The 26,649-nt window shown below is 42.8% G+C and overlaps 1 protein-coding gene and 1 long non-coding RNA gene across 2 annotated transcripts in view; both read left to right on the forward strand.

Annotated features, from left to right (window-relative positions):
* The window catches only part of PPP3R1 (protein phosphatase 3 regulatory subunit B, alpha), an 88,872-nt gene that overhangs the window by 16,104 nt on the left and 46,119 nt on the right, over positions 1-26,649 (forward strand). The window lies entirely within an intron of this gene.
* On the forward strand, positions 14,170-26,592 carry LOC135982551 (uncharacterized). Its single transcript, XR_010599951.1, has 2 exons — positions 14,170-21,702; positions 21,756-26,592. It is a non-coding gene; the product is annotated as an uncharacterized LOC135982551 (long non-coding RNA).

A 26,649-nucleotide genomic window follows, 5' to 3' on the forward strand; every position in this document is an offset into this window, starting at 1 on the left:
GTCCGTGTAGTGGGTGACTTACATGGGCGAGAGCAACGTTATAGGGTAGACGCTTACCGAGTTAGGTCAACCTAATTCTGTACTGTAGACCAGGTCAAAGGGACAGATACAGAGAGGAAACCAAGATGATTAATATAGCAACATAGCTCAAGGGAGCCCTGGTTTGGTCATTATTGGACTATTCTTCACCTTTGCTTCTGTGTGCTAACCTAAGAACTTCCCAGTGCTGTATTCCGTTTGACTAGGGCCAGGTATGTACTTCAGAATTAGATTGACCTAGCGATGTTGTTCGGGACTTGGAAAAATTTTGTACCTTGTCTGATGTAGTTAGGTTGACCTAACTCCCGTTGTAGACAATGGTAGGTAGACAGTAACTGCCTCTTGGAGATATGGATTAGCTACATTGACAGCAAAACTTGTGCTGCTATAGTGTAATATAGACATACTCTAATAAACCCTACTCTGTTTTGAAAATGCTGTTTGCTGTCACTGCAAATACCTGCTGAAGTGCATTGATTCCTGAAGGGGGCAGAAAGTCTGAACAGGCATCTATTTCAGTTGGACTCACTGGGCAGAGGTCACAGTGAAACAGGATTGTTGGAGCCTAGAGGCTCAGTCTTGGAGATGTTGAGGCCACATGGCCCATCCTTGTCAAAGAGTGGGATCCCTTGGGGGTCTTTCACACTGAAGGGGTTCTTCCAAGCTACTGTTTAAGAGCTGGTGGGTAGCTTTTTAATAGCCCTGTTATACAAAGCCACTGAATCAGTGTTAAGTATCAGAGGGGTAGCCGTGTTAGTCTGAATCTGTAAAAAGCAACAGAGGGTCCTGTGGCACCCTCTGTTGCTTGAATCAGTGTTGTATATAAAATGATACTCTTGAGCAGTTTAATTTAATGTTTAGGAGCTATCTAAGGTGCTTATCACTTTGGTATCTCAGTGTTTGTGAGGCAGGCTTCACTGTTAAAACTAAAGGGGCACCTGTGTGGTTCCTCTGGGATTTCAGAGATGAAAACTTTTTTGGGTCTGCTACTGAATCTAATGTCTTCCATGGTCAGTTCAGTATCTAGTGGAAACTAAAAAAAACTATTAGAGTTTGAGTCTCAGTGTGAATAAATTTGAGGATATTTCATCAAAAGGAAAATACACAGAGATGAAATACTAGTGTTTCCATAGAAAAACTTAAGTACAACCTGCAAAACTTTTGAAATATGTAATTTTGAATGCTGCTTTTCTTTTTGACTCAGGAAAGGAAAAGGCATTATCTTACTTTCTATGACAACCTCTTACTTGAAGTGGGTCTGTTAAAATGTCTTATCAGGACTTGTTTTTATAAATTTCCAATTGGATCTCAAACAAATGGCTGAAGGAATGTATAAAGTAATTTACCAATTTATTTTGAAACATAGATGTTCCAGATAATAGTTACAGAAGTTTGGACCTCTCAAATACTGAAGTGTATCAGAACACTTAATTCTTATTACCATTTGGAGTAGACTTAGAATGTGGACAGAGTATTGAAAATAGGATTAAGTATATGATTTCAGATGGAAGGAACATAATTTGGGTTAATGGGCAACTTTAATCTTGTAGTAGCCTGGTACATTGAAGTTCTGCTGAAACCAGGCACTCATTAGGTTTTCAATAAGAGTTCTAGATAAAGCATTTATATTTGATTTTCAGTATTAAATATTTAGACCATTACACCCAGAGACAAAAAAATAAGTTATAGTAAACCTAGGTTGTAAATTCTTTGGGACAGGGACCATCTTCCTGTTTGGGGTCCTGATCTTTGTTTACAAAAACAAACAAACACAAGCTGAATTTGTTTTAATGATAAAGATTAACTGAGAAAAAATACTGTTTCAAGTCTCAAGGATGCATATCCTTCAGTAGGAAATTTTCATATGAAAGCAATCTATTTTTGTGGTGTTTGTCTTTATGCAGTTCTTTGAATTTTAAGATTCTGGTAATTATAGTAACTGGAGCAATTTAGAACTTTGCAATGAACTCTTTTTCAGTACATTTAAAAATAAATTTAAAACATCGGCTTGCTTAGGTACAGTTACTGTTAAAAATTCAGTCCAAGAGTTTCTTCAAAACTGAGGATTTTGTTGCCTTGAAAAGGCTCTTGGAGCATTTTATTGGTTCCATAAAAGGTTGCAAAGCTCTTGTTTGAAATTTTAGATTTCTATAATCTTGATCCACCTATACTATCTCACTTAATGTCAAGGACTGTTTTCATACCTTGTGACTTAACTTTATCCTTTGCAGACTTAATTCTTCTTGCATCTTCAACCTGTATTAACTAATCCACAACTTGTTAGAGTGACTCTGCCCATGAAAGCTGATGTCCAAATAAATTTGTTAGAGTCTAAGGTGCCACAAGGACTCCTCATTGTTTCTGCTGATACAGACTAACACGGCTACCACTCTGAAACTTGAAATGGCTGACAGCTTTAGTTCCGATGAATTTATTTTCTCTTTGCAGAAAGGAACTAAGGCCTGGTCAACACCTAAAACTTGCGTAGCTAGATCAGCCTAACTCAGGGCTGTGAAAAATTTCACACCCTGTGCTATGACCTAACTCCCACTGTAGCTGCAGCTAGGTAGGTGGTCTTCTGTCAACCTAGCTACTGCCTCTCAAGAGGGTGGATATAACTTAGAGAATTTTTCACTTGACCAGAGCTCAAAGAGCCGGGAAGCGATGGAAAAACCCCTTCTGTCACTGTAGTAAGTAGTGCTTACGCTACCTTGATGTAGCTGCAGCTGTGCCTCTTAATGCTTGTAATCTGGACATACTCTGGGTGTCAAATCTATGTTAGCTGTTATGGAGAGCTTAGTTAAATAAATGTTAGAATACACACTCAAGCTCTCCTTTTTGCCTTTCATAGCTTCACTGTGCATGTCAGCCATTCACCTTTAGGATAACCCACTTATGCTTTCTGATTTGCTAATTCACATCATGCTCATGTCTACTCATGTGACCTCCCAAAGTCTTTCTTGAGCTTGTGTGTACCGGAAATCTTGTCTCTGTGCTGACAGACCTCTGCTGGCTTCCTGTCCACATAAGTTACCCTTTGCAAAATTCTTTGACATTCTCGGTAGGGCCTTAGTGCCAATGTTTCTCAACTACCTCACTGATCTTCTCTCTGTTAATCCTGTGTTGCTTTTTGTGATCTGCCTTTTCTGACTTGTGTACCCATTTTGTACCCTCCAGTTATAAGACTCTATAAAGCTTCTTTCAAAGAGAGCTCAAAATCCACCTTTTCTCTGCCTAATGTTAGTAAGCAGTCAACCATTTCCTTAAATAGGCACTCTCCATTATCAGCCCTTCACAACTCTTTCAGTTATCCTCACCTTCTTTTATCCTCCTCTTATAATGCTTTCATTGTTCTAACTACCGTGCATTGAAATGTATGAATTCCTGAATCTTAATTGTATCATGAATCCTGGGAAACAGCCTATATAAGAGGTGGGCAAACTATGGCCCGTGGGCCACCTGTGGCCTGCGTGACCCTCCTGCCTGGCCCCTGAGCGCCTGGCCCGGAAGGCTAGTCCCCGGCCCCTCTCCCGCTGTTCCCCCTCGCCTGCAGCCTCAGCTCACTACACCGCCGGCGCAATGCTTGGGGCGGCAGGGCTGTGAGATTTTGCCGGGCAGCGCAGTTGCAGAACCGCAGCCTGACCTGGTGCTCTGTGCGGTGGCATGGCTGGCTCCAGCTGTGTGGTGCAGCTGCCAGTCCTGGTGCTCTGGGCAGCGCAGCTGTAGCGCCGCCAGCCACCGGTGCTCCAGGCAGCGCGGTAAGGGGGCACGGAGCAGGGGGGTTGGATAAGGGGCAGGAGAGTTTGGGGTGGTGGTGGACAGGGGGCGGGGGTGTGGATAGGGGGTGGGGCGGTCAGAGGGTGGAGAACAGGGGGGGTTGAATGGGGGTGAGGGGGCAGTCAGGAAGGAGGGGGGTTGGATGGGGCAGCGGTGGGCAGTCGGGGCAGGGGTTCCAGGGGTCGTCAGGGAGAAGGGGTGGTTGGATGGGGCAGGGGGCCATCAGGAGGTGAGAAGCAGGATGGGTCAGATGGGGGCAGGGGCCAGGCCACGCCTGGCTGCTTGGGGAGGCACAGTCTCCCCTAACCGGCCCTCCATACAATTTTGGAAACCCTATGTGGCCCTCAGGCCAAAACGTTTGCCCGCCCCTGGCCTATGTGAACTGGCAACAGTAGGCACTTGACTCAAATGCCTGTAGGAGGTGAAAAAATCATATTTGCTTTAGATTATTGCCTGACAGTTATGTGTAATAGGGCTGCATCAATTTCATCTCTTTTCTCTCAGTGGTGCTATTTAGGGTCTGTGAGACACATTGGAAAATATCTATGCTGCCATGCCCAAGAAAGCCACAACCCTTGCAATTTAAAGGGATAAAAGCTGTGAACTATATTTAATACTTTGTCAATCAACTGATTTAATACCCTTTTAAAAAATGTAACTAACTAGAACTTATCAATTACCAGAAAGATCAAATTGGATATATTTGATTAATTTCACTAGTATTGTCTAAATATATTTGTCAAATAGTATTTTACAAACTATTAATTTTTTTAATATAATCAGTCAAATGTACACATTGATGAATTTCACAAGTATTCAGAAACAACATAATCAGAGAATAATTGAATGCTGTGCAACCAGACCTACTTAGTAGTAGTCTCTTACTTCTTTCCTTTCTTGTATTCACTCCATTTTTTCTTTCCTATAAATGGTTGTCCTCAATTGTCTGTTTTTTCTCTCTCCCTCCTCCCCTTATATCTAGCTAATGAGCTCTTTTCTTCTCCTACTGCTTTTCCTCTCGCCCTAAAAGCAGTTCTACCATACTTGTTTCCAAACTTATCAAATCAGCCTTCCTCTCTCTACTGCACCGGTCAATGCAATACTCTTTCTGCTTGGAAACTTCAACGAATACTAGACAGGATTAAATATACTTGATTAAGATTCATTTGAAAGATTGGGGCACCACTGTTCAAGGATACCACCTTGGTGATTAGCCTCACTCCTCTTCAAGCATCTGGAAAAGCATGGAAAGTTTGGTAGAGTTCCATCTAGCCTCTGGCTAGTAGGTATCTGATCAGTGTGGAACCCTCTCCCACCCCTCTGAGGCTGCAAGAAAGAAAATTTTTGTTTTGTTCTCCCCACCCAGAGCCCTATGGCTGCCATGAGTATGATTAGTGCTGATTAGGAGAGATCTACACTTCCTTCGAGTAGTGTCCCTCTGGGTGCTCCACTGTAGGTGCGCTTGCATCCCTGTACTGCTGATTGGAGAACTTTGGTAGTACTGTCTGTTTAGCCTGCACACGTGCTGTCATCCCTTGTGCCCTGCCATGAGGCTAACGGCACCCGCAGGCGAAACCCCCCTCGCCCCCAGTTCCTTCTCAACTGCCGCTGGCTAGAGATGGAGCCATTAGCAGTCTGTGATGGGTTGGATCACAGAAACCCCCTTGGGAGCTGCCACCCGATGTGCAAAGACTACCCCTGCTTCTGTTTTCCCTGCCAGCTCAGGACTCCAGCACCCCGTCTTGCTGAGCCAGACACTCCCATCTGCTCCAGCACAGACCCAGGGTCTGAATCACTTGTCCCAAAGCTGCAAGTTTACCTGAAAACAGCTCACAGAAGTGTGCTTGTCTTTAGCACTCAGATGCCCAACTCCCAATGGGGTCTAAACCCAAATAAATCCGTTTTACCCTGCATAAAGCTTATGCAGGACAAACTCATAAATTGTTCGCCCTCTAGAACACTGATAGAGAGAGAGAGACATAAATAAATAAATAAATGGAGATATCCATCTTCTAGAACTGGAAGGGACCTTGAAAGGTCATCGAGTCCAGCCCCCTGCCTTCACTAGCCAGGACCAAGTACTGATTTTGCCCCAGAGCCCCAAATGGCCCCCTCAAGGATTGAACTCACAACCCTGGGTTTAGCAGGCCAATGCTCAAACCACTGAGCTATCCCTCCCCCCCAATATGCACAGTTGTTTGCTCCCCCAGGTATTAATACATACTCTGAGTAAATTACTAACTAAAAAGTGATTTTATTAAATACAGACAGTAGGATTTAAGTGGTTCCAAGTAGTAACAGACAGAACAAAGTAAGTCACCAAGCAAAATAAAATGCGCAAATCTATGCCTAATCAAACTGAATACAGATAATCTCACCCTCAGAGATGCTTCAGTAAGTTTTTTTCTCAGACTGGACACCTTCCAGGCCTGGGCACAATTCTTTCCCCTGGTACAGCTCTTATTCCAGCTCAGGTGATAGCTAGGGGATTCTTCATGATGGCTTCTCTCCCCCTATGTTCTCTTCCACCCCTTTATATATCTTTTGCATAAGGCGGGAACCCTTTGTCCCTCTGGGTTTCCACCCCCCCCCCCCACTGGAAAAGCGCCAGGTTAAAGATGGATTCCAGTTCAGGTAACATGATCACATGTCACTGCATGACTTCATTACCCACTTGCCAGCACACACATATACAGGAAGACTAACAGGTAAACACAGCCATCTGCAGACAATGGTCCTGGTTAATGGGAGTCATCAAGATTCCAAATCATCATTAATGGCCCACACTTTACATAATTACAATAGGCCCTCAGAGTTATATTTTATATTTCTAGTTTTAGATACAAGAGTGGTACATTTATACAAATTGGATGATCAAACTCAGTAGATTATAAACTTTGTAATAATACCTTACAAGAGATCTTTTGCACGAAGCATATCCCAGTTGCATTATATTCACTTATTATCAAATCTTTATAAAATTATCCCAGTTACATTATATTCATTTCTTATCATGTTTTTCTAAAACCATATAGACTGCACAATGTCACACAGTCCACTTGTGATTGTTATCTTCGTTAGCATTTTAGTAGCTAGTTAATCTTCCTTCTTTGTAGTTGTAGATTTTCTTTTCTTTTTTTTTTCTCTTCAAAAATCAAACAAAAAAAAAACCCCTTTAATTTTCCCCCTTTGTCAGGGACCCCTTTTCCCAGCGGGGTATGCCTCGCACTGGGGCTTCAAGAAGTGCCCCTTCTGTAAGGAGGCCATCCTTGTGGCAAATAAACATTCTCGCCGCATACACTGTCTTGGGGAAGGCCACGTTCCTCAGAAGTGAGGTCTCATTCAACAATTTAAACCCATGTCTCAGAAGGACAGGGAACTGAGACAGAAAATCATCCTGATGGAGGCAGCCCTTCAGCCTTCTCTGGATCCGCATTAAGAGTCACCCAGGAGGCACAAATCTTCCCCACAACCCTCAACATCCTGGGACTATGTGTCAAAGAAATCAACCAGAGACCCCCCCCCCCCATGTAAGGCATCAAAAAAGAGAGCTGTGAGCCCCGAAAAAGATTGCCAGCATGCTCGTATTGTCAGTACAGAGACAGTCCAAGTATGGTACCCATAGCTTACAAGTCTGCAGTGGCAAGGTATGGTTGGTGCGCCTAAAGCCCTGATGGGCACAGGCACCAAGCCAACAGTACTGGGGGATAAGGACAGGAGCAGGGAGCATATCGTTAAGATGATGCTGTCGGTATGAGCGGGATCTTCGGCACTGTCAACTGAGAGCCACCCTTCACTAGAGTGCTCGGTACTGGTGAGATCCCAGACTCCCTTTGTACCACCATTAGCACTGGATCAGCCAGCATCAAAGGAGTTCTGGCACTCGAGAACTCAGGGTATCAAATATACCAGAGTCTCCCCTTCTCGGCACCGGGGCTCCGGTACCGAGTCTCTTCCAGAACAGGAGTCTTCTCCAGCACCGTGCCATGCACCTCCACTTTCTAGTGGTGACTCAGACAGTGAGCCAGAGGAGGTCGTCTCTCACCACTCCTCTCATGCTCCCTATAGTGCCAATTATCAAGGGGCTCCTCAGTCATACCCTCAGCCTCCTTCACCACCACCATAGTATGGCTAGCCATGGGCACGACCACCAGGCTCTATTCCATTGCCCCAGAGGCCACGGTATCCAGAACCTTTGAACCTCCAGAGGAGATCATGAAGGAACAGGAGGGTAGATTAGAGGAGGAAGTGACACCAAGAACCAACAGCTCTTCTTCCTTTCCAGACAAGGCAGTGATGCTCCCGCTCCCACCCCCCACCCCCTCTCTCTCTCCCCCCCCGCCCCCCGGCTGACAATTTTTAGCTTTTCCAGGACTTAGCTAAAAGTGTAGCAAACACCCTGCAGATACCCTTGGAGGAAGTAAAAGATACCAATCACAAGCACCTCAACATGTTACTCTCTTCTTTGTCCTCCAGAATAGCCCTTCCCATCATTGAGCCCTTCAGGACCCGGCCAAGACTATATGGCAGACACTTGCAAATGAGCCAATAAAAATATTATGTCCTGGTTAGGGAGATGGAATTCCCTTTTTTTGCCCTCCCTCTTACTCTATTGTCATGGACAAGGTAAATGCCCGGAACCAGCACCAAATGAGATACACCCCATGTGATAGGGATTGGAAATGCCTGGACCTCTTTGGGGAAAAAAGGCTTACTTCTCTGCCACACTGCAATTTAGAATTGCAAATTATCAAGTATTAATGGTGAAATATGACTATATTAATTATACAAAGCTCAACAATTTTATTGATCAGCTCCCAGAGTTACACTGTGACCAGTTCCAAGCTGTTATCCATGCAGGACAATTAGTGGCCAAAACAGCATTCTAATCAGCCCTTGACGCAGCTGACATAGCAGCCTGCTCTTTAGCCACTGCGGTGGTTATGTGATGAGCATCTTGGTTGCACCTATCTGGCTTCCCTAAGGAAGTGCAGATGACCGTAGAAGACCTTCCCTTTTGAAGGCACCAAATTGTTCCCCAAAAAGACTGACTCATCCCTCCATACCCTTAAAGATTCTATGGCCATTTTCCACTCCTTAGGGATCTCTACTCCTGGACTAAAAAGAAAGTTTAGTCCACAATCTCAACACAAATCCTATACTTCACAATTCCCAACCCAGCATTTCTGTAAGTTTCAGAGAGAGAAATCCAGATTCTCCAAATGTAAACCATCAGGCCCACAGCCTTCCACATCGCAACCATCTACTTCAAAACATCAGTTTTGAGGTGTCAACAGAACATTCCCCTCAGCCACTTCAGCTGACCAACCCATTACACTTATTTGGTTACCGACTTGCCCCATTCTGCAGCTGCTGGGAACATATAACATCAGACTGATGGGTTCTGGAAATCATCCACAATGGGTACGCCATTCACTTCCCCTCCCTGCCCCTCTCTCCCCGACAATATGCTTATCACAAGAGTCTATTATGACAAAAATAGATTTCCTCCTCTGGTTAGGAGCCATAGAACCAGTTCCTCAACATCTGCAAGGCAAAGGTTTTTATTATTATTTCCTGATACCCAAGAAGAAGGGAGTTTGGAGACCCATACTGGACCTTGGAACTCTGAGCAAATTTGTCAAAACTTAAAAATTCAAGATGGTCACACTATCAGCGAGTATTCCATCTCTGGAACAGAGAGATTTCTTTTCAGCCCTCGACCTACAGGATACCTATTTCCACATATTGATCCTACCTTTACACAGATGTTTTCTCAGAAATACCCAGAGTCAGGACCACTACCAATACAGAGTACACCCCTTTGGCCTCATTGGCCCAGAGAGTTTTCTCCAAGGTCCTCTCCGTAATGGTGGCTCACCTGTGCTCTCGGGATCATGATTTACCCCTACTTGGACAGTTGTCTCTTCAGAGCCTGCTTCTTCAGTGAGGCCCACTGGATTACCAAAACCACAATGGACTCGTTCATGGAACTGGGTTTACAAATCAACATTCAAAAATCAGCCTTTGCCCTTGTACAGCGCTGTAGTTCATAGGGACAGACCTAGACTCCTTACGGGCCAAAGTACTCCTTCCACAGCACAGGTTCCACGCCTTGAGCCATGCTCATAGAGACAGTCCAAAACAGTCCTTAAATATCAGCCAGACACTGCCTCCAACTCCTGAGGCATATGGCAGTGGGCACAGCAGTGATACCTCATGCCAGACTTCACATGCAGTGCCTCCCGATGTGGTTCAGCTCCGTCTACAGACCAAACAGAGACAGATTAGACAAAGCTCTGTCACTACCCACTAAGGTCAAAGACTCCCTGGACTGGTGGGAAAAATCCAACTACTATTTGCAAGGGGAGTCCCTTTTTGCCAACTTCTCCATTGTTACTTCTCACCACCAGCACATCCCTTATAGGATGGGGCGCACATCTAAATGACCTGAGAGCATTTGTCCCGGGGAGGCAAGTGGCCAACCATGGAGAATGTCCCACCACATCAGCCTCCTCAACTCAGGGTGATCAGGAATGTCTGCACCCGGTTCCTCCCACTGATCAAGGGAACATACACAGAAGTCTTAACAGACAATATGTCACGAATGTACTATGTAAATTGGCAAGGAGAAGCCAGGCACCCTCTTCCCCTCTACTTGGGAGTTCTTGTCAGGGATTCTGCGGTAGAGAAGGAACTGAGGGGGGTTTGCCCTCCCATGCTGGTTAGCCTCATGGCGGAGCACGAGGAGAGACAGCACATGTGCAGGCCTAATGGATACTGCTGCCAAAGTTCTCTGATCAGCAGCGCAGGGACACAAGCATGCTCACAGTGGAGCACCCATAGGGGGACACATCTTGAAGAACCATCATTACTGCACAAGGTAACTTCTTACCATCTCTTGGAAAAATTCCAGATTATTATACGGGGTGGGGGGGGAAGGATCAACATGTTTATATAATGAAAGTGCTTTTCCTTATAATACAGTTTCTCCTGCATTGGATCCGCTACTCTGAACAAAAATCATAATTAATCCGAATTTCTATCGCATCTAGAGGAGTGGAGGAGAGTTTTTTTCCTTTTGAAATTGAAAGTTCTTCCTGCTGTTACCTTTGCAGAATTTACCGCATCCTCCCATTGTGTCTATTTTCACAGAGGAGAGCATATGTTCTCTCTCTTGCTCTCTTAGAGCCCTTTGCAAGAGGTTTGTTTCCCTTGTGAAACAGTTCCCTCCCCCCTCAGGAGCTCTGTATTTGCAATAAAGTGCAGTGTTTGGGCAGACTCTTGCCACCAGAGGTTTTATCCTCCACTATCAGTATTCAGTGTCTTCTTTCTTGTTCATACAGCCAAAAGATTGGTGTCACTCCAAGGGGTATAGCAAGACACTTAACACAGACTTCTCTCTACTTCATCGTCATCGGCCCTACGTTAATCTTCAGCACTGCCAAACTGCTCCCCGTGAAGTTGCATAATTCCACAAAGCCTGCAAGCAAGTTCCTTGGGTGGGTTCCTGCCCAGCCACCATAAACTTCCATTTGTTCTGAGGTCTTTATTTTCACAGGTGCTCAGCACCCTAATTGGGGTCAAGTTATTAGGAGAGCTAAGATCCCATTTATGCACTAAGTGAAGTGGACAGATTTTCAAAAGTGCCAAGCCCCTGGTAGCCCTCATTGAGCTACTTGGTGCTGAGCACTTTTGAAAATGTGGCGCAAAGATTTTAGAATATCATGGTTACGCTAATTGGAGTGATTCATATAATTTGCAAACTGTCGTGGCCAGAATGTGCTGTCATGCTGTCAGATACAACTATTTGTTATAAACTCAAGTGAAGTGCTAGTCTGAATACTAGTACACTTGCCTCAATAAACAGAATTCATGTCATCCATTGAGATTAATAGAGAAACTTGTCAGTTCCCTGCTCAAACTTTGAGTTATCCTGTTGAGTTCAGTAGAAATCTTGAATGTTTTTTTGAGAAGGCAGCAGTTGCTTGCACTTAAATTAGTGCTTTAGCATAGCTGTTTTTCTCCCTCCACCTACTGTTTAGCACTGTTTTTTGGATTGGGATAAAGAACTGTAGCAAATAACTATTCTGTGATTTTGTGTACTGCAAAGAATTGGGTGCTGTATGTAGACTAAAGATGAATAAACTAGTTTAGGGAATATTTCAAAAAGCTACCAAAACTACTGTTAGGATCTGTTCAGATAATTAATCAGCATTTTTATACCATTTTTCACCTGAGGATTTCCTAGATCTCTACAAACACTAAGCCTCAGCACTCCAGTAACTCTCCTCTTACTCCTTTATCCCTTCTCTCTCTAAGGCCTTGTCTACCCTACAGGGTAAGTCGACCTAAGTTATGCTACTCCAGCTATGTGAATAACATAACTGGAGTCGACATAGCTTAGGTCAGCTTATCGCGGTGTCCTCATTGCGCTGTGTTGACAGGAGACCCCATAGGCACCAACTCTGTGGGTGCTGCGGGGCTGGAGCACCCACGGGGGAAAATTAGCAGGTGATCCACCCCCACCCCCTTCTCACCTCCTCCTCCCCAGAGCGTGCCACGTCCCCACTTCTCCCTCCCTGCACTTCCTGCCCCTCCCCCCGCCACCTAACAGCCGTTTGGTGGCACTTAGGACTTTCTGGGAGGGAGGAGTGGTGACGCGGTGCGCTCGGGGGGGGGGTCGGTAAAAAGGCAGGGAAGGGGGTGGAATTGGGGCGGGGATGGGTGGGGCTCGAGCACCCACAGGGCAGAGAGGAAGTTGGCGCATATGGGAGATGCTCTCTGGTCGACTTACCTAACTCTTCTTGGGGAGCTGGAGTACCAGAGTCGACTGGAGAGCACTCTGCTGTTGGTTTAGCGGGTCTTCACTAGACGCGCTAAATCCACACCTGCTGCATTTATTGCAGCAGCGTCTATATCCCTGCTGGTGAAGAGAAGCCCCAATTCTGAAGGTTGAGGGTCCAGCAGAAATGATTACCTCTAAGTTGAGCTCAGGTCATACTCGGCTGCTTTGGGGCTTTCTTGTGGCTTCTTAGAATAGCTACTTGACTCAGATGGCCCAAAGCCATTCACATTTTGCTTTTGAGTGCAAGTAGTTTGGTGGTGGAAGAGACCCCTGAGCAATGTAGGATGTAAATAGAGCATGGCAGAGACTACTGGCCAGCTGCCAGCCAGAGGGACATGCAGCTTCTCCCTTATGTTGACTGCTAAAGCCTAAGCACAGCTATGACTGAACTATGGATAATGACCAGGGAGAGAACTGGAGCCTTTATTTTTAGAGAAGTGTTAGAGGAGGAACAGTCCCTGTGGTAGTGCCACTAGGAGTGAGGAAACCCTAGAGCAGTGGTTCTCAGACTTTTGTACTGGTGACCCCTTTCACATAGCAAGCCTCTGAGTGCGACCCCCCCCCCTTTATAAATTAAAAACACTTTTTTTGTATATTTAACAGCATTATAAATGCTGGAGGCAAAGCAGGGTTTGGGTGGAGGCTGGCAGCTTGCGCCCCCCCCCCCCCATGTAATAACCTTGTGACCCCCTGAGGGGTCCCGACCCCCAGTTTGAGAACCCCTGCCCTAGAGCTTAATAGGTATTCAAAAGGCTAGATGCCTATCAGAACCGCCAACTATTTTGGCACATGCCAATCACTCTTAATAGATACATTAAAGCTAATAGTCTAGTGGAGGAAGCAAATAGATAGTCTTGTTCTGTGAGATGAGCTAAAACAGCTGTAGCATTTTTTAGTGCACTTGCAAAGAGCAACAATGCCAGAGTGCTGTAACAGCTTTAACCTGACTTGATCCTGACTATAATCCTAAATCCTGCAATCTCCTTTGCCTTGGTTCATTATCTGTGATGTCTGCAGTCTAAATGCTCTGTTCAAAAGGTATTAATCTTTAGTTGAATTCCTTCAGTACTGAAGGTCACTATTAGGGGTTTCATTTATAGAGAGCATAATAAACAAATTTAGGGTACTTTGCAGATGGTAACCCTTTGACAGCTGAAATCTTATATTACTAAGGATCAGTTAAAAACAAGCTTGTCTTTCCTGACAAAGGTTTCCTTTTTGCCCCCAAAACGTTTTGTAAGCCTCTTTGATTTTTGCTTCAGAGTGGTAGCCGTGTTAGTCTGTGTCAGCAAAAAGAACGAGGAGTACTTGTGTCACCTTAGAGACTAACACATTTATTTGAGCATAAGCTTTCGTGGGCTAAAACCCACTTCATCAGATGCATGTGGTGGAAAATACAGTAGGAAGATATATATACACAGAGGACATGAAAAAATGGGTGTTGCCATACTAACTATAACAAGAGTAATCAGTTAAAGTGGGCTATTATCAGCAGGAGAAAAAAAAAACTTTTGTAGTGATGATCAGGATGGCCCATTTCCAACAGTTGACAAGAAGGTGTGAGTAACAGTAGGGAGGGAAAAATTTCAGTTTGCAAATTAATTCCAATTCTCCAACTGGTTTTTGAACACTTTAACCTCCTTGGTCACTCGATTACAGACCTCAAAGTCTCAATACTCCAACAAAAAGCTTCAAAAACAGACTCCAACGAGAAACTGCAGAATTGGAATTAATTTGCAAACTGGATACCATTAAATTAGTCTTGAATAAAGACTGGGAGTGGATGGGTCATTACACAAAGTAAAACCTATTTCCCCATGCTAATTTCCCCCCTCCACACACACTGTTACTCACACCTTCTTGTCAACTGCTGGAAATGGGCCATCCTGATTATCACTACAAAAGTTTTTTTTTCTCCTGCTGATAATAGCCCACTTTAACTGATTACTCTTGTTATAGTTAGTATGGCTACATCAATTTTTTCATGTCCTGTGTGTGTGTGTATATGTGTATATATATATATATAATAATATATCTTCCTATTGTATTTTCCACTGCATGCATCCGATGAAGTCAGTTTTAGCCCATGAAAGCTTATGCTCAAATAAATTTGTTAGTCTCTAAGGTGCCACAAGTGCTCCTGTTTTTTTTATTTTTGCTGTTACTCAATACTAAGAGTTGAGATCCACATTGTCTCATGTGAGAGACCCTTGAAAATAAGTGACGTCTCCAAAAAAGGGAAGAAGTGACTGTTTATATGGAATGCTAACAACAACAAAACTATATTTTTAACCCATTCCTTGTAATTTTTTAGTTGTTAGCTTGCAGCTTTGAGATAAGATTACAGATAAAAGCTATTCAAGGAATGAGAAAACAGCTTAATTTAGACTTGTGTGCTAAGAAGAAACTCAAAGGAAACTAGATTTACAAATATTACAGAAAATGTTACAGCAACAAAGAATGTAGGATCAAATCTTCATCAGCTCTGTGCATGCATAGAGGAATCTACATGTTCATGCTTTTTTGTGCCCTAGAATGGGGTCTGTTATCCAAAGTTCTGTGGTTATGCGAGCAGGCTGACGTTGCAGTCTGTTTTTGGCTCATATGCAAATTTTGGATGTGGTCACAGTGGAGGTTAAGAGCCTTGGGTGTGCCATGCTAGTCTGTTTCATCTTCTAGAAAGCCCTGGCTGGCCAGATTGCAGCAAAGGCATCCCTTAGCTCTGTTGAAATGCATCATAAATAGGTTGGACAGCCAGACATCTTAACTGAATAAATCTCTACTAACCATTTTTTTTAAACAATTCACAAACCAAACTACCCATTATCCCCCATCTCCTAAAAAAAAAAAAAAGATAAGCAACATCTTGGTCTCACAGCTGAAAAAGTAAATAGGGGAAAGAACCTTAGTGAATGTTTAAACTAGTGACATTGTAGCTAAATAGATACATTTCATTATGTTAAACTTCCATCTTCCTACCCCCGCTGAAGAAAAAAATCCAGTTTACGCTTCTGTGGAGCTTTAAGTACCACTGATCCTACCTTCTCTGTTTTCTCCAAGGATCAGTCCTTTAGAAATTACTGCTATATAAGGAACAGAGAGGATGGGGAAACTGGCTAGGCAAGCACCAGTTCCCTTCACAGTTTGGCTCTAGTCACATCCATGAGAAGAAAAATGTTAATGGTGAGAAAATTTTCTCCGTATCCAGCAGCTTCAGACATCCTTGACCTTTTTTTTTCCTGGGTATCGATCTGGTTTGGTAAAAAGACCCCTTGAGTTTGTTGATCATCTCCTAGTGATGGCCAACAAACAAGTGTCCATTCTGATATTCCTAGATCTGGTGATTGCTTTCAGTACTGTTGATCACAGAGTGTTGCTTACTCCTTTGTGGTCACAGGCAAGAGTGGGTCGAGCTGTTTTTGAGTGGTTTTGCTCTTTCGTAGCTGAATAGTCCCAAATAATTGTATTGGGCCATTGCTTATAAATATCAATCTTGTGGAGTACTGCGGGGTTCCAGTTTATTGTCCTTGTTTCAAGTATATGTGAGGCATGGGAGCAGGGTTCAGTGATGAGACTTGGGCTACAGTGCTTTCAGAATGCTGAGTTCAGCTTTGTCACCATCTTGACTGACCCAGGAGGAGCAGCTGAAAGTTTGTCCCAGTGTCTGATGGTGATTGGGTGCTGGCTGAAGCTTAATCCAGACAAGACAGGTGATTTTTATAAACTGGAGAAAACAACCAGAAAATTTGGCAGAAGTTATATTTGCTCCTAAAGTTGATGGCATTCAGCTGCTATTGATAATCCAAATTTATACTTTGGAGGGTCTGGCTAGACAAACTGCTGCCTTTAGGAGATCAGGTAGCGGTCATGGTGGAGAATGTATTTTACCATCTGTCCCTGTCCAGAAGGATACAGCCTTATATTTTGAATGCACTGTATGTGCATTCAAAATATAAGGCTGTATCCTTCTGGATGGGACAGATGGTAAAATACATTCTAGGTTTAGAAGGTAGAGCTAGTCCAGAAGGTGGTTGCTAAGCAGAGGAATCATGTATAGAGCAAATGACACCTATTTTCTGATATCTGTATTGGTTACCTGGGAGCTTCTGAATAGATTTTAAGTTATTTTATGTAAATATAAAGCACTAAATTGTCTGAATTATCTGAAACTCCTCTTTTCCTGTGATTATAATACCACATATTCAGTCAGGGGGCACTGAAGCTAGATCCTGCTTGAGATAATAGAGAGGGGGCTACTGTTCTTCAGAAGGCTCTCAGGCTTTGGTATGTCTTACTGTCCTTGCTTCAGGATAGTGGATGGAAGGCAAATCTAGGCTCAAGATATTTACAAAACAATGTATTCCCCAACTTCTCTATGAATTAGGGAAATATAGTTGTCTTCTATCGATGAGAAAATTGAAGTATGTAATAATGACTTGCCTGTCTCACACAGGAAATCATTTGCAAATCTGGGAATAAAGCTAGGGTCTCCTGATGCCAGCTGTGCTTCAACTGCTCTTAGAGCAAATGTGGTGCACTGCCGGTAGCCAGTCTGCCCTACCTTCAGCCTCAGTGTGAAGACCTTTCAGGTGTCATTCTGAAGCCATGAATCTGAAGAATAGACTCTATTGTGAAGAGAAGATAATGTGGCTAGGATTAATTGGTGGTCAAACCTTTTCAATGCCATGTCCAGATGTAGTGTGGCACCCTCAGCAATCCTGTCGAGATTGTCAGTACTGTAGATGGATGATTGCCTGATTTCAGCCCCAGACTTCAATTTTATGCACTCATGGTATCCTCTTGTTCACTCACTTTTAGAGTCTACCACTGAAGTTACGGCTGCATGAGCATTTACTGCACAGCAAGTTAGGGAGTAAACCTAGAACACTGTATGTGCTTTGCACTCTGTCCACGTGGACCCTGCTGCTATGCACTAAAAATGGGTCACTGACATTCTGTTAAAGTAATGTGCAAAGTGTTTGCTTTTAGTGAACAGCAGCAGGGTCCACATGGACACTTAGTTTGTGTCACGCAGGAGTGCTCTAGATTTATACCCCAGCTTGCTGTGCACTGAGTTCTCATATAGAGAAAAAAATATAGTATTAGAATATAGAGTACACTCACTAAGTTTGTTACGTAATACTTGACAGGAAATGGGATACAATCTTACTCCAAGGATGATCTCGCGATCATTCTTCACAACTGACAGAAAAGGAAGAAGCAATGTCTTATTAAATCCTTCAAAACCATAAAGTTATAAGACTTTGTCAGAGAAGTGTACAAACATTTTTTTCAAGGTCTTTGATGGAAAATTGGAATTGTGGTAACAAGTTATTCTGCCTTTTGGTGACAGGATATTAAAAATAATACCAATTTTAAAAATACACCTTCAAACTTTTGTAAAATCCTTTTGTAAAATATGTGGCACATACAGGATAGTGTGGCAGGAATTTTTTATTGGCACTCAGCTGGGGCGATTTCACATGTGGCTGCTTCATCCTGAAATGGTGCTTGCACACCATGGGGCAGATCCTCAGCCAATGTGTAAATTGCCTAGGTCCATTGAAATCAATTAGCAACTTACGCCACCTGGGGATCTTCTCCCCTATGCTTTCTCACTCTGTCATGAGACTATGGACATTTTGTGCTGACGGTCTGGATGCCCCCACATGCACTGTACTTGTAATGGTAAGCAGCACTAAGTGAAATGTTCCGTAGGGAACATGCAAGTAGTTTATTCATTTAATAATCATTTAAGATTTTTGCATTCTTGGATATAAAATGTACTGCTAGGGTGTCTAGAAGAGTGGGGTTTTTAAGATGAAGGTCCAGCTATATCCCTGAATTTCTAATACAAAGGCATGAAAACATGATTGAACTCTGATGTGGGGATCATCCCTCAGCTTCTAACAATTGAGATCCGTTTCTTAAACATTTATATTTACTCCTTTTAGAGATACTTGGGCCATACTTACCAAACAAAGGGTACGTCTACACTTACCTCCGGGTCCGGCGGCAGGCAATCGATGTTCTGGGATCGATCCCGGAAGTGCTCGCCGTCGACACCGGTACTCCAGCTCGGCGAGAGGAGTACGCGGCATTAACGGGGGAGCCTGCCTGCCGCATCTGGACCCGCGGTAAGTTCGGACTAAGGTACTTCGAATTCAGCTACGTTATTAACGTAGTTGAATTTGCGTACCTTAGTCCGAAGTGGGGGGTTAGTGTGGACCAGGCCAATGACACTGTTATTCCAAAGTTATAGGTACTCTGTTAGATCGGCCAGATCAAGATCGGCCAGATCTTGAATTTTGGTGCCTCGATGGCTATAAATAGCATGTCACAAGTAATTGCTGTTCAAGTTAAACGCCTCACTCAGCTGTGCAGCTCACTTTTTGCTCGTTGCTCCTTGTGGATTTTGACACAAACTACATAAATACAATAAATTTCTTTATTTTAGCAGGCTAATGGGACACTTTACTGGCGATAGGTTGCTGTTTCTGTCCTTGCCTCAGCAATCTGCCAGAGCACCAGAAGAGAGAGTGGTATTAAGACAGGTTAATTTTGTATTTTCTGAGGCCTGCAACCCAGAGGCTTCAGGAAGGTTTTCAATCTTGTTTGATGTGGTTGTTCTTGCCTGTCAAGATAGGCCAGTCAAAAAAACTGAAAGGTTGTTTTTTTTAATTGGTTTATAAAACTGATCTGACTTCCTACAAAGAGCCTTTAAGAAGTTGGGATGTCTGAGGAAACTAAAGGCACAAACACTTATGTAAAACAATGTTGTTTTTTATTAATATGTAAACCAAATTTTTTAGTGCAGGCCTCCTTTTAGGCACTATAGTGGGGTCTGTTTACAAAAGCTACCCATCTTTCCAGGTGACTAGTGAATTCCTTCTTATTTTTAGGGAGACTTCAACTAATTTTGGCCTCACATGCAGATTTTGTAAAATCTGGCTTTTGCAAAACATACCTTCTTTAGGTGATATTTCTCTCAGGCAGTTTTCCTGTGTTCTATTTGGTAATGTATCTTTCACGTGCCGTTCTAACCTGAAAAGTGACTCTAAAAATGGCATCACCATGGGTGTCATGTTTGTGATTTTTCAGCTCCAATTTAAAAATAAAAATATTTTTCAACTAACACCGTAAACTTAACATAGGATCTGAAAGTCAAGATGTTTTTGTTACTTCCCACACACAATACAAATTGTGCAGGCCAAATTATGCCTTTGTTTACATCCATGTCACACCATTACTCTTCAGTGCAGCTGTACGCTGTACTTACTACTGATTTAATTTGAAGGCAGTTCAGCTGAGCTGTACAGATGTTACTAAGGACATAATTTGGCCTTTGAATATTTTTATGGAAAAGGGAAAGAACACAATTTGGCCTTCAATTCCCCATGGTGAGTTTGCAAAACTAGTAGCCTGATGAAAACAAATGTGCTTAAACATAGAACCCCAACAGATGGTCAGCATGCTTAAACCATTCCTTTTCTTCATTCTCTCAATCTTTACCCTCTCCAAATATGTCTAAATATTCAAACTGTAGAAGGGGGCCTTTGAGTCGCAGCAGGATTTTTCTTCCTCGTTAAACTGACTTGAGACTGCCTGCTTTCAAGAAGTACACACAGCATTGAGAATTAAGAAAATTAATTCCAAACTGGAGACTCCAATAGGGATCTCTTTTTTGGTTTGTTTTTGTTTGTTTTTGTATTTTAAATGAAAAATCTTAAGGGGGAATGACCTCCTAGAATACCATTGAATATTAATAGGTTCACTCTGTGAACCTGTAAACGAGTCATATTGCAGTTTTTTTGTAAAGATTCGATAAGCATCAGGGTTTCAATTTACTGAAGTTATATCAGTGCTCTTAAAAAAAAAAAAAAAAGCATAATCGTCTATTACTTTCTATGTAGTCCCTGTGGTAGCAGGATTAATTTAATGGATTAATGATTTAGCTTCCAATGGCAAATCCACATCCAAAGATCATAAATGTACGCACACTACTCTAAGATGCCACATATAATAATTCAAACATTCCTTTCCTATGTATTAGTCATATGACACTTCTGGTTTAGGGTCTCTTCCCTATGCCCTGTCATGTAAAATTCTTCAGTAACCTTTTGATGATGTTGAACCTTTAAGGGAAGCCCTTGAATGAAACTATTACAAAAATTTGAACCTTAAATTCAGCTTTCCTCTCAGAATAAACAGCCCCCTTTCATTCCTTTTATAACTTTAAGCCTAAGAACTGCTTCTCCTCCTAGTCCCATCGAATTGAGTTTGAAGATCAGTTTCTCCAACCAGTAGGAATAGTTAATTGGTTAATCTGCTGGTTAATGCATCCTAACAATCATAGGTGAAAAACCTGAGACTAATTTTAAAGGTGTAGATTGAAGGAATTCAAAACAAATTTGCCTTCCAGATTATTTTCAAATGTGCCTGATAGTTTACACAATGACTCTTAAATCCACTCCTTATCTCTGAGTACATTAGAAACTTGTTTATTGATACTGCCTTGGAACTGTGGACCATAAATGCCATTACTACAATGCTTAATATATGGTGTAACTTCATCTGAGTATAGGAGTACATTTATTATCTGTCTAGGTATTCATGGTACACCCATCACCATGGCATCCACCCACATTTCTTTGGTGGACTAATGAAACGGAGGAGGGAGAAACCTCTGTAGTTAAAAAGTGCCTGAGTCTGACCACTTCCTAACACAGGGCTGTCAAACTTACTTAGAGAGGGCCAAGTTTCATGTTTAATTATGATCCATGGTCTGGAATATAAACTCAAGACTTTGTATTCCCTTCAGTCTACAGCATTTTCTGCCACTGATGTTAATGGGAGAGCACAAAGAACAAGGGGAAAATACAGTCTTTAGGTAGTAACTAAAGGTTTGTTACTTGAGTCCTTTATTGTCATGTTGAAATTGTTACTTCTCCCCTTGGGCCACTGCTAGCTACTGCTGTCCTCTTTCTTCCCCACTGTCTTTTCATGATCTCCCTGTTTCCTGATTGTTATAAGGGCATGTCTACACTGCCCACGTTACAGCACGGCCATGGCAGCACTGAGACGTGGGCAGTGTAGTCACGCTTTATCGTTGGGGGAGAGCTCTCCCGGCAATAAAAAATAACCACCCCGAATGAGGGGTAGTAGCTTTATCGCCGGGAGCGATAAAACGACTAAAGTTTTAGCACTGAAAGTGGCAGTGTAGACACAGCCAAAGTCGTCTTTGTTCTCTCCTCTGCAGCAATTCTCACCACCCTGAGGGCTTCCCATCTCTTCCATCATTTCATCTGCTAAAATGATTAAATAGTTAATGCTGACATGATCATCGAGCTTCCTAGTTGGCACTTTAGGTAGTTCTCCACCCTCAGTGGTATTATATTGGGCTGTCTGCAGACTCAGGCAGACATCCATATGTTGGTTTACGCTAACTTTCACATTTGGAAGACTTTCTTCACAACCATGAAAGCTCAACACTTCAACAAAATCAAAGCTGAGATTTGGAAAAATATGAAAGTCATGTGAACCACATAAATATCTATCATGTAAGCTGGATCCGGATGATAGGTCATATATTTGGCACCCTTGTACTAACATCTTGGTTTGGGGGATAGAGAGGAAGGGAAACATTTTTGGAAATGTACTTTACAAGAAAAGGATCAGGATTTGCTGAGGGTGCGTATATAAATGAGAAATATGAAAGGACACCAAAATTGTGAGGCTGGGTAGGTACACCGGTAGAGAAGTAGTATGAGATGTCTAAATCAGTGATCTTATTGAGTTTGAGGGGATGATAGGGAGATATTAGAGATGACTTTATTCATTGTTTACAAGTCTAAGATGTAGCTTGTCAAGCAGTTTGTTAGCCATTCCCCTTAATTCTCCCCCACACTGTGTAATTTTAGAAGCAAGATTCAGGGCCTGGAGCCTTTCCTCTGCTTCTACAAATTGGCAGGATAGCAGAGAAAATAAGCTCCTGGGACAGTCTGTGTTTCATAGACCTATATTGACTATGCAGACCATAGTTCTCACTTCATTGACGTCAACACTTACGGCTAGAAAAATTCACTCGCCAATCTGGTGTGTGGGTAACTTTTCTGAGAGAGCCTGGGGCGCCTGAGCCATCAATTTCTGCAGATTTTTTTTTTTTTTTAAAGTGAAGTCTGTAGCCTTTATGATTGCAAGGATAATCTTCCAATGTGAACTGAAATTAAATTGATGCAGTGTTCTCTTCCAGAATCTGCAGACAGCTCCAGTGCTGCTTAAACTTTGCAAAGCAGTAACAGACCAAAACTAAGGCCTGGTCCACACTAACCCCCCACTTCGAACTAAGGTACTCAAATTCAGCTATGTTAATAACGTAGCTGAATTCGAAGTACCTTAGTTCGAACTTACCGCAGGTCCAGATGCGGCAGGCAGGCTCCCCCGTCGATGCCGCGTACTCCTCTCGCCGAGCTGGAGTACTGGCGTCGACGGCGAGCACTTCCGGAATCGATCCCAGAAGATCGATTGCTTACCTCCGGGTCCGGCGGTAAGCAAAGTGTAGACCTACCCTAAGAATACTACTACTATTCAGAACCTTGTGGTCAAGTAGGAAAACTGTCAATGTCAGTCTGATGCTTCTGCGGCTGCTTTGGAAAGACAGTGAGAAACAGCAGAAGCATGCACTAGTTATTGTGGGGGAAGAGGACCCTAGACAGTCTGGAGGAGATGTGGAATAATGAAGATCCACCCTTCATAGCAAAGGGAAGGCTTTTAATTTTAAGAGAGCAGGCAAAGTTTTTCTCTATTCCAGGAGCTAGAGTGTATGAGGCTTCTCATTTATCAGACATCTGCTAGCCAGAAGTTGATACAAAAGATGGCGTCCTCAGGTAGAATCAAGGGTAGAGAGCTCTAGTGGAAATCCCTGTCACTGGGAGTGGCAAGGTGACTGTGCTTCTTACGAAGGTGTAGCTTCTGGGTCTCATTAACAAAGGGGTCTTCCTGTGTAAACCCTCCCACCCAAAAGATTTCATGGTTTATCTGACTAATACGTGTCCAACCTTTTTGATCCATGTCTTATTCAGTATTCTAGCTCTGGATATGTAATACATGCTCTGAAGGCTCTCTCATTTCTCCTTTGTGTAATAGCTATTCCCATTTTAAATTCCCATGTGATTTCAGAAGGACTGGGATGGCCAAGCTTGATTAGCTTTGTTTGATTTCACTCCTGGGGAGACTTTCAGAGATCCAGATACGGTTGAGGTTCATAATATATTGGACTCAGTGTAAAATAGTCAAAATGATTTGGTACATATTTCACCAGAATCAGGAACCTAATTTCCTCAATAGTGTCTACAGGGTAATAAATAACATGCAAAAGTTAAATATTAAACATTGCAAGGCAACACAACACAAAATGTGTGGTATGAAGGATGGCGTTGTTAATGCATTGGGCTAGGAGGGTCTGCTTCCTCCTCTGTTACACAACTCCTGATGTCATTGGCTAATTATATTTAATCTCTCCATGTCTCAGTTAAATCATATGAATGTTGTGTGTTTAAATTTATTAACAAATTTATTAACACTGGTATGGTTGAAAAGTGTCACAAGTGCAAATGATTGTTACACTAACATTAATTTACAATTAACATTGATCTCTTTAAAACTTGTGCTATGGAATGTCTCTCAAAAAACTGGCTCTGCCCACATCTGTGTCCAGAATTACAAAAACCTTTAGCAACCTTCTGATCTGGATATTGCAAATAGTGGATTAAGCATAGATGATCTTTACATAGATATAAATATGGAATGGATGTTTTCAGATGTATACAGCCTTGTCTTCTAAGCATTTGTGTAAAACTGTCTTGTGGATCTGACATCTATTATGTACCTTATGAGAGCCATGATAACGTCAGTATACCAGTTGTAACAGCAGAAATTGAGGACAAACCTAAACTAATTTTGAGCAGATTTTGTTGAATATGTTTGTGATACAAATACTATATATATATAAATAAATGTAGCTAGGTGTAGGGCAATATTGCCTAATATATGTTGAGAGCATAACTCTTTATCAACTATAGAGTACAGTTATCAAACTGGAACAGAAAGCCTTGACTCGATATAGATATAAATATATATGGAAAGACCCAAAATAGGTCATGCTGACTAGTTAGTAATATTCAGCACAAAAACTGAGATGACTGACAAACCGGGGAGTGGATGAGGAGGGAGGAAAATGCCCTATATGCTGCCTGTTTCTCCCCAAATTATAGAAACTACACTCCCACTGAATCACCAACAGAAAACTCTAGAATAAAGCTTTTATAATTAGTGATAAGAAATAGGGAATGTCTCTGCATAAATCAAATGGATTTGTCAGCCTTCCCTTAATTGTACTGAGAGAAAATGCAGAAGGAGATAGCATTTGGGGCAGCTTCATTTTTCCCCACATTTGGAATACTCTTTATGTGCAGGATGTATTTATAGCCCTTTTTCTTGGAAAGCATAGATACTCTGCTAAAACTCCTCACCAAATAAAATTGACTGAATATACAGTTAAACTTTTTTCTCTGATTCAAACGATTGGTAATCAGCTCATTCCAAAAATGGTGGTGGTTTTTTGTTGTTGTTTGATTTTTTTTTTTATTTTTTTTATTTTGTGAAGTTCCAGCTCCTGGAATAGAGTGATTAGATGAGAATCATAACCTTTTTTTTTTTCTTTTCAAGAAGCTAAGTTTCTAGCCCTTATGGTTGCGGTGGAAAACTTGAAATGTAACCCTAAAGGGATGGAAACTAGAGGACAAATAAAATGAAACCATTTTTGAAAACTCTCAAGATTTTTGGGTGCTTTGGGTTGGCAATACCAAAAATGTTGCATTGGGACTTTCCCTATACAAATGCATTGGCACCCTAGTCACTCCATCTCCAATACAAGTCTGGTATATCATGGTATAAATTATACATCCACATTGGTATCCAATTTGTGTCTTACATGGTTTGTATTAGGAATAACAGCTCTCAGATCACTGGAAGCCTGGATATTTCTAGGAATTGTATTCTTATGGATTATTGATATCATGTCTCCAACTTTCCTCAGGTCAGACTGTGGCTTCTCTGTACTGAACAGTTTGTAGATTTTGGAAACCATATGATCAGATTTACCTGTGCTATTTCTGGGTTGGGTGATCAGAAATGTTGCCTAAAGATTTTCATTTTTCTTCCTGCAACCTCTTAAGTGCATCTTTACATCTGATGATCCAAATTCACTGTGTACCTTCTAGAATGACTTTAGATGTCCAGGTCTACTTACACCTTTTTTCTTTTCACTTTTGTGTGAATCATAATTTCCTGTTTTTAACTGCTCCATTAACCCACATGAGTGTGTGGGCAAATTACTGTGGATAGGACTTCAGGATATTGATATTCTTTGTAGTAATTAGTACCCAGTAGTTAGAGTACTGAAACTCGGTATAGCTCAGGGGTCGGCAACCTACGGCACGCGTGCCAAACATGGCACGCGAGCCGATTTTGAGTGGCATGCTGCCTGCCCGGTGAGAGGAGGAGGAGGGGCCGGAAAGCGCCACGCTGGGGGAAGAAGCGGGGGAGGAGGGAAGCTTGGCTGCCACAGGACCAAGCTTCTGCCTCCTGCCCCTGCCGGAGAGAGCGGTGGTGGTGGGGGTCCCGGCCCCCCGCCCCACTCAGCCCCGAGGGGGAGCGGAGCAGAGCCGAGCGGCAGCATGCTCGCTGCTCCGTAGGGCAGGCAGAGAGAGGTAGGGACGGGCCTTGGGGAAGGGGGTGGAACAGGGCATATCCCTCCCAGCCCCCTGCCATGAGCCGCTCAGGGCAGGGGGCTGGGAGCTTCGCCACGAGCCGAGCACCCCAGTCTTTTGCCCTGCACCTCCACACGCACCCCAGCCTTCTGCCCTGAACCCCCCCCCCAACACCCAACCTTCTGCCCTGCACCTCCACACACCCCCCCAGCCTTC

Source organism: Chrysemys picta, chromosome 3 (genome assembly GCF_011386835.1).
Source record: "Chrysemys picta bellii isolate R12L10 chromosome 3, ASM1138683v2, whole genome shotgun sequence".
NCBI classification, from domain to species: domain Eukaryota; kingdom Metazoa; phylum Chordata; order Testudines; family Emydidae; genus Chrysemys; species Chrysemys picta.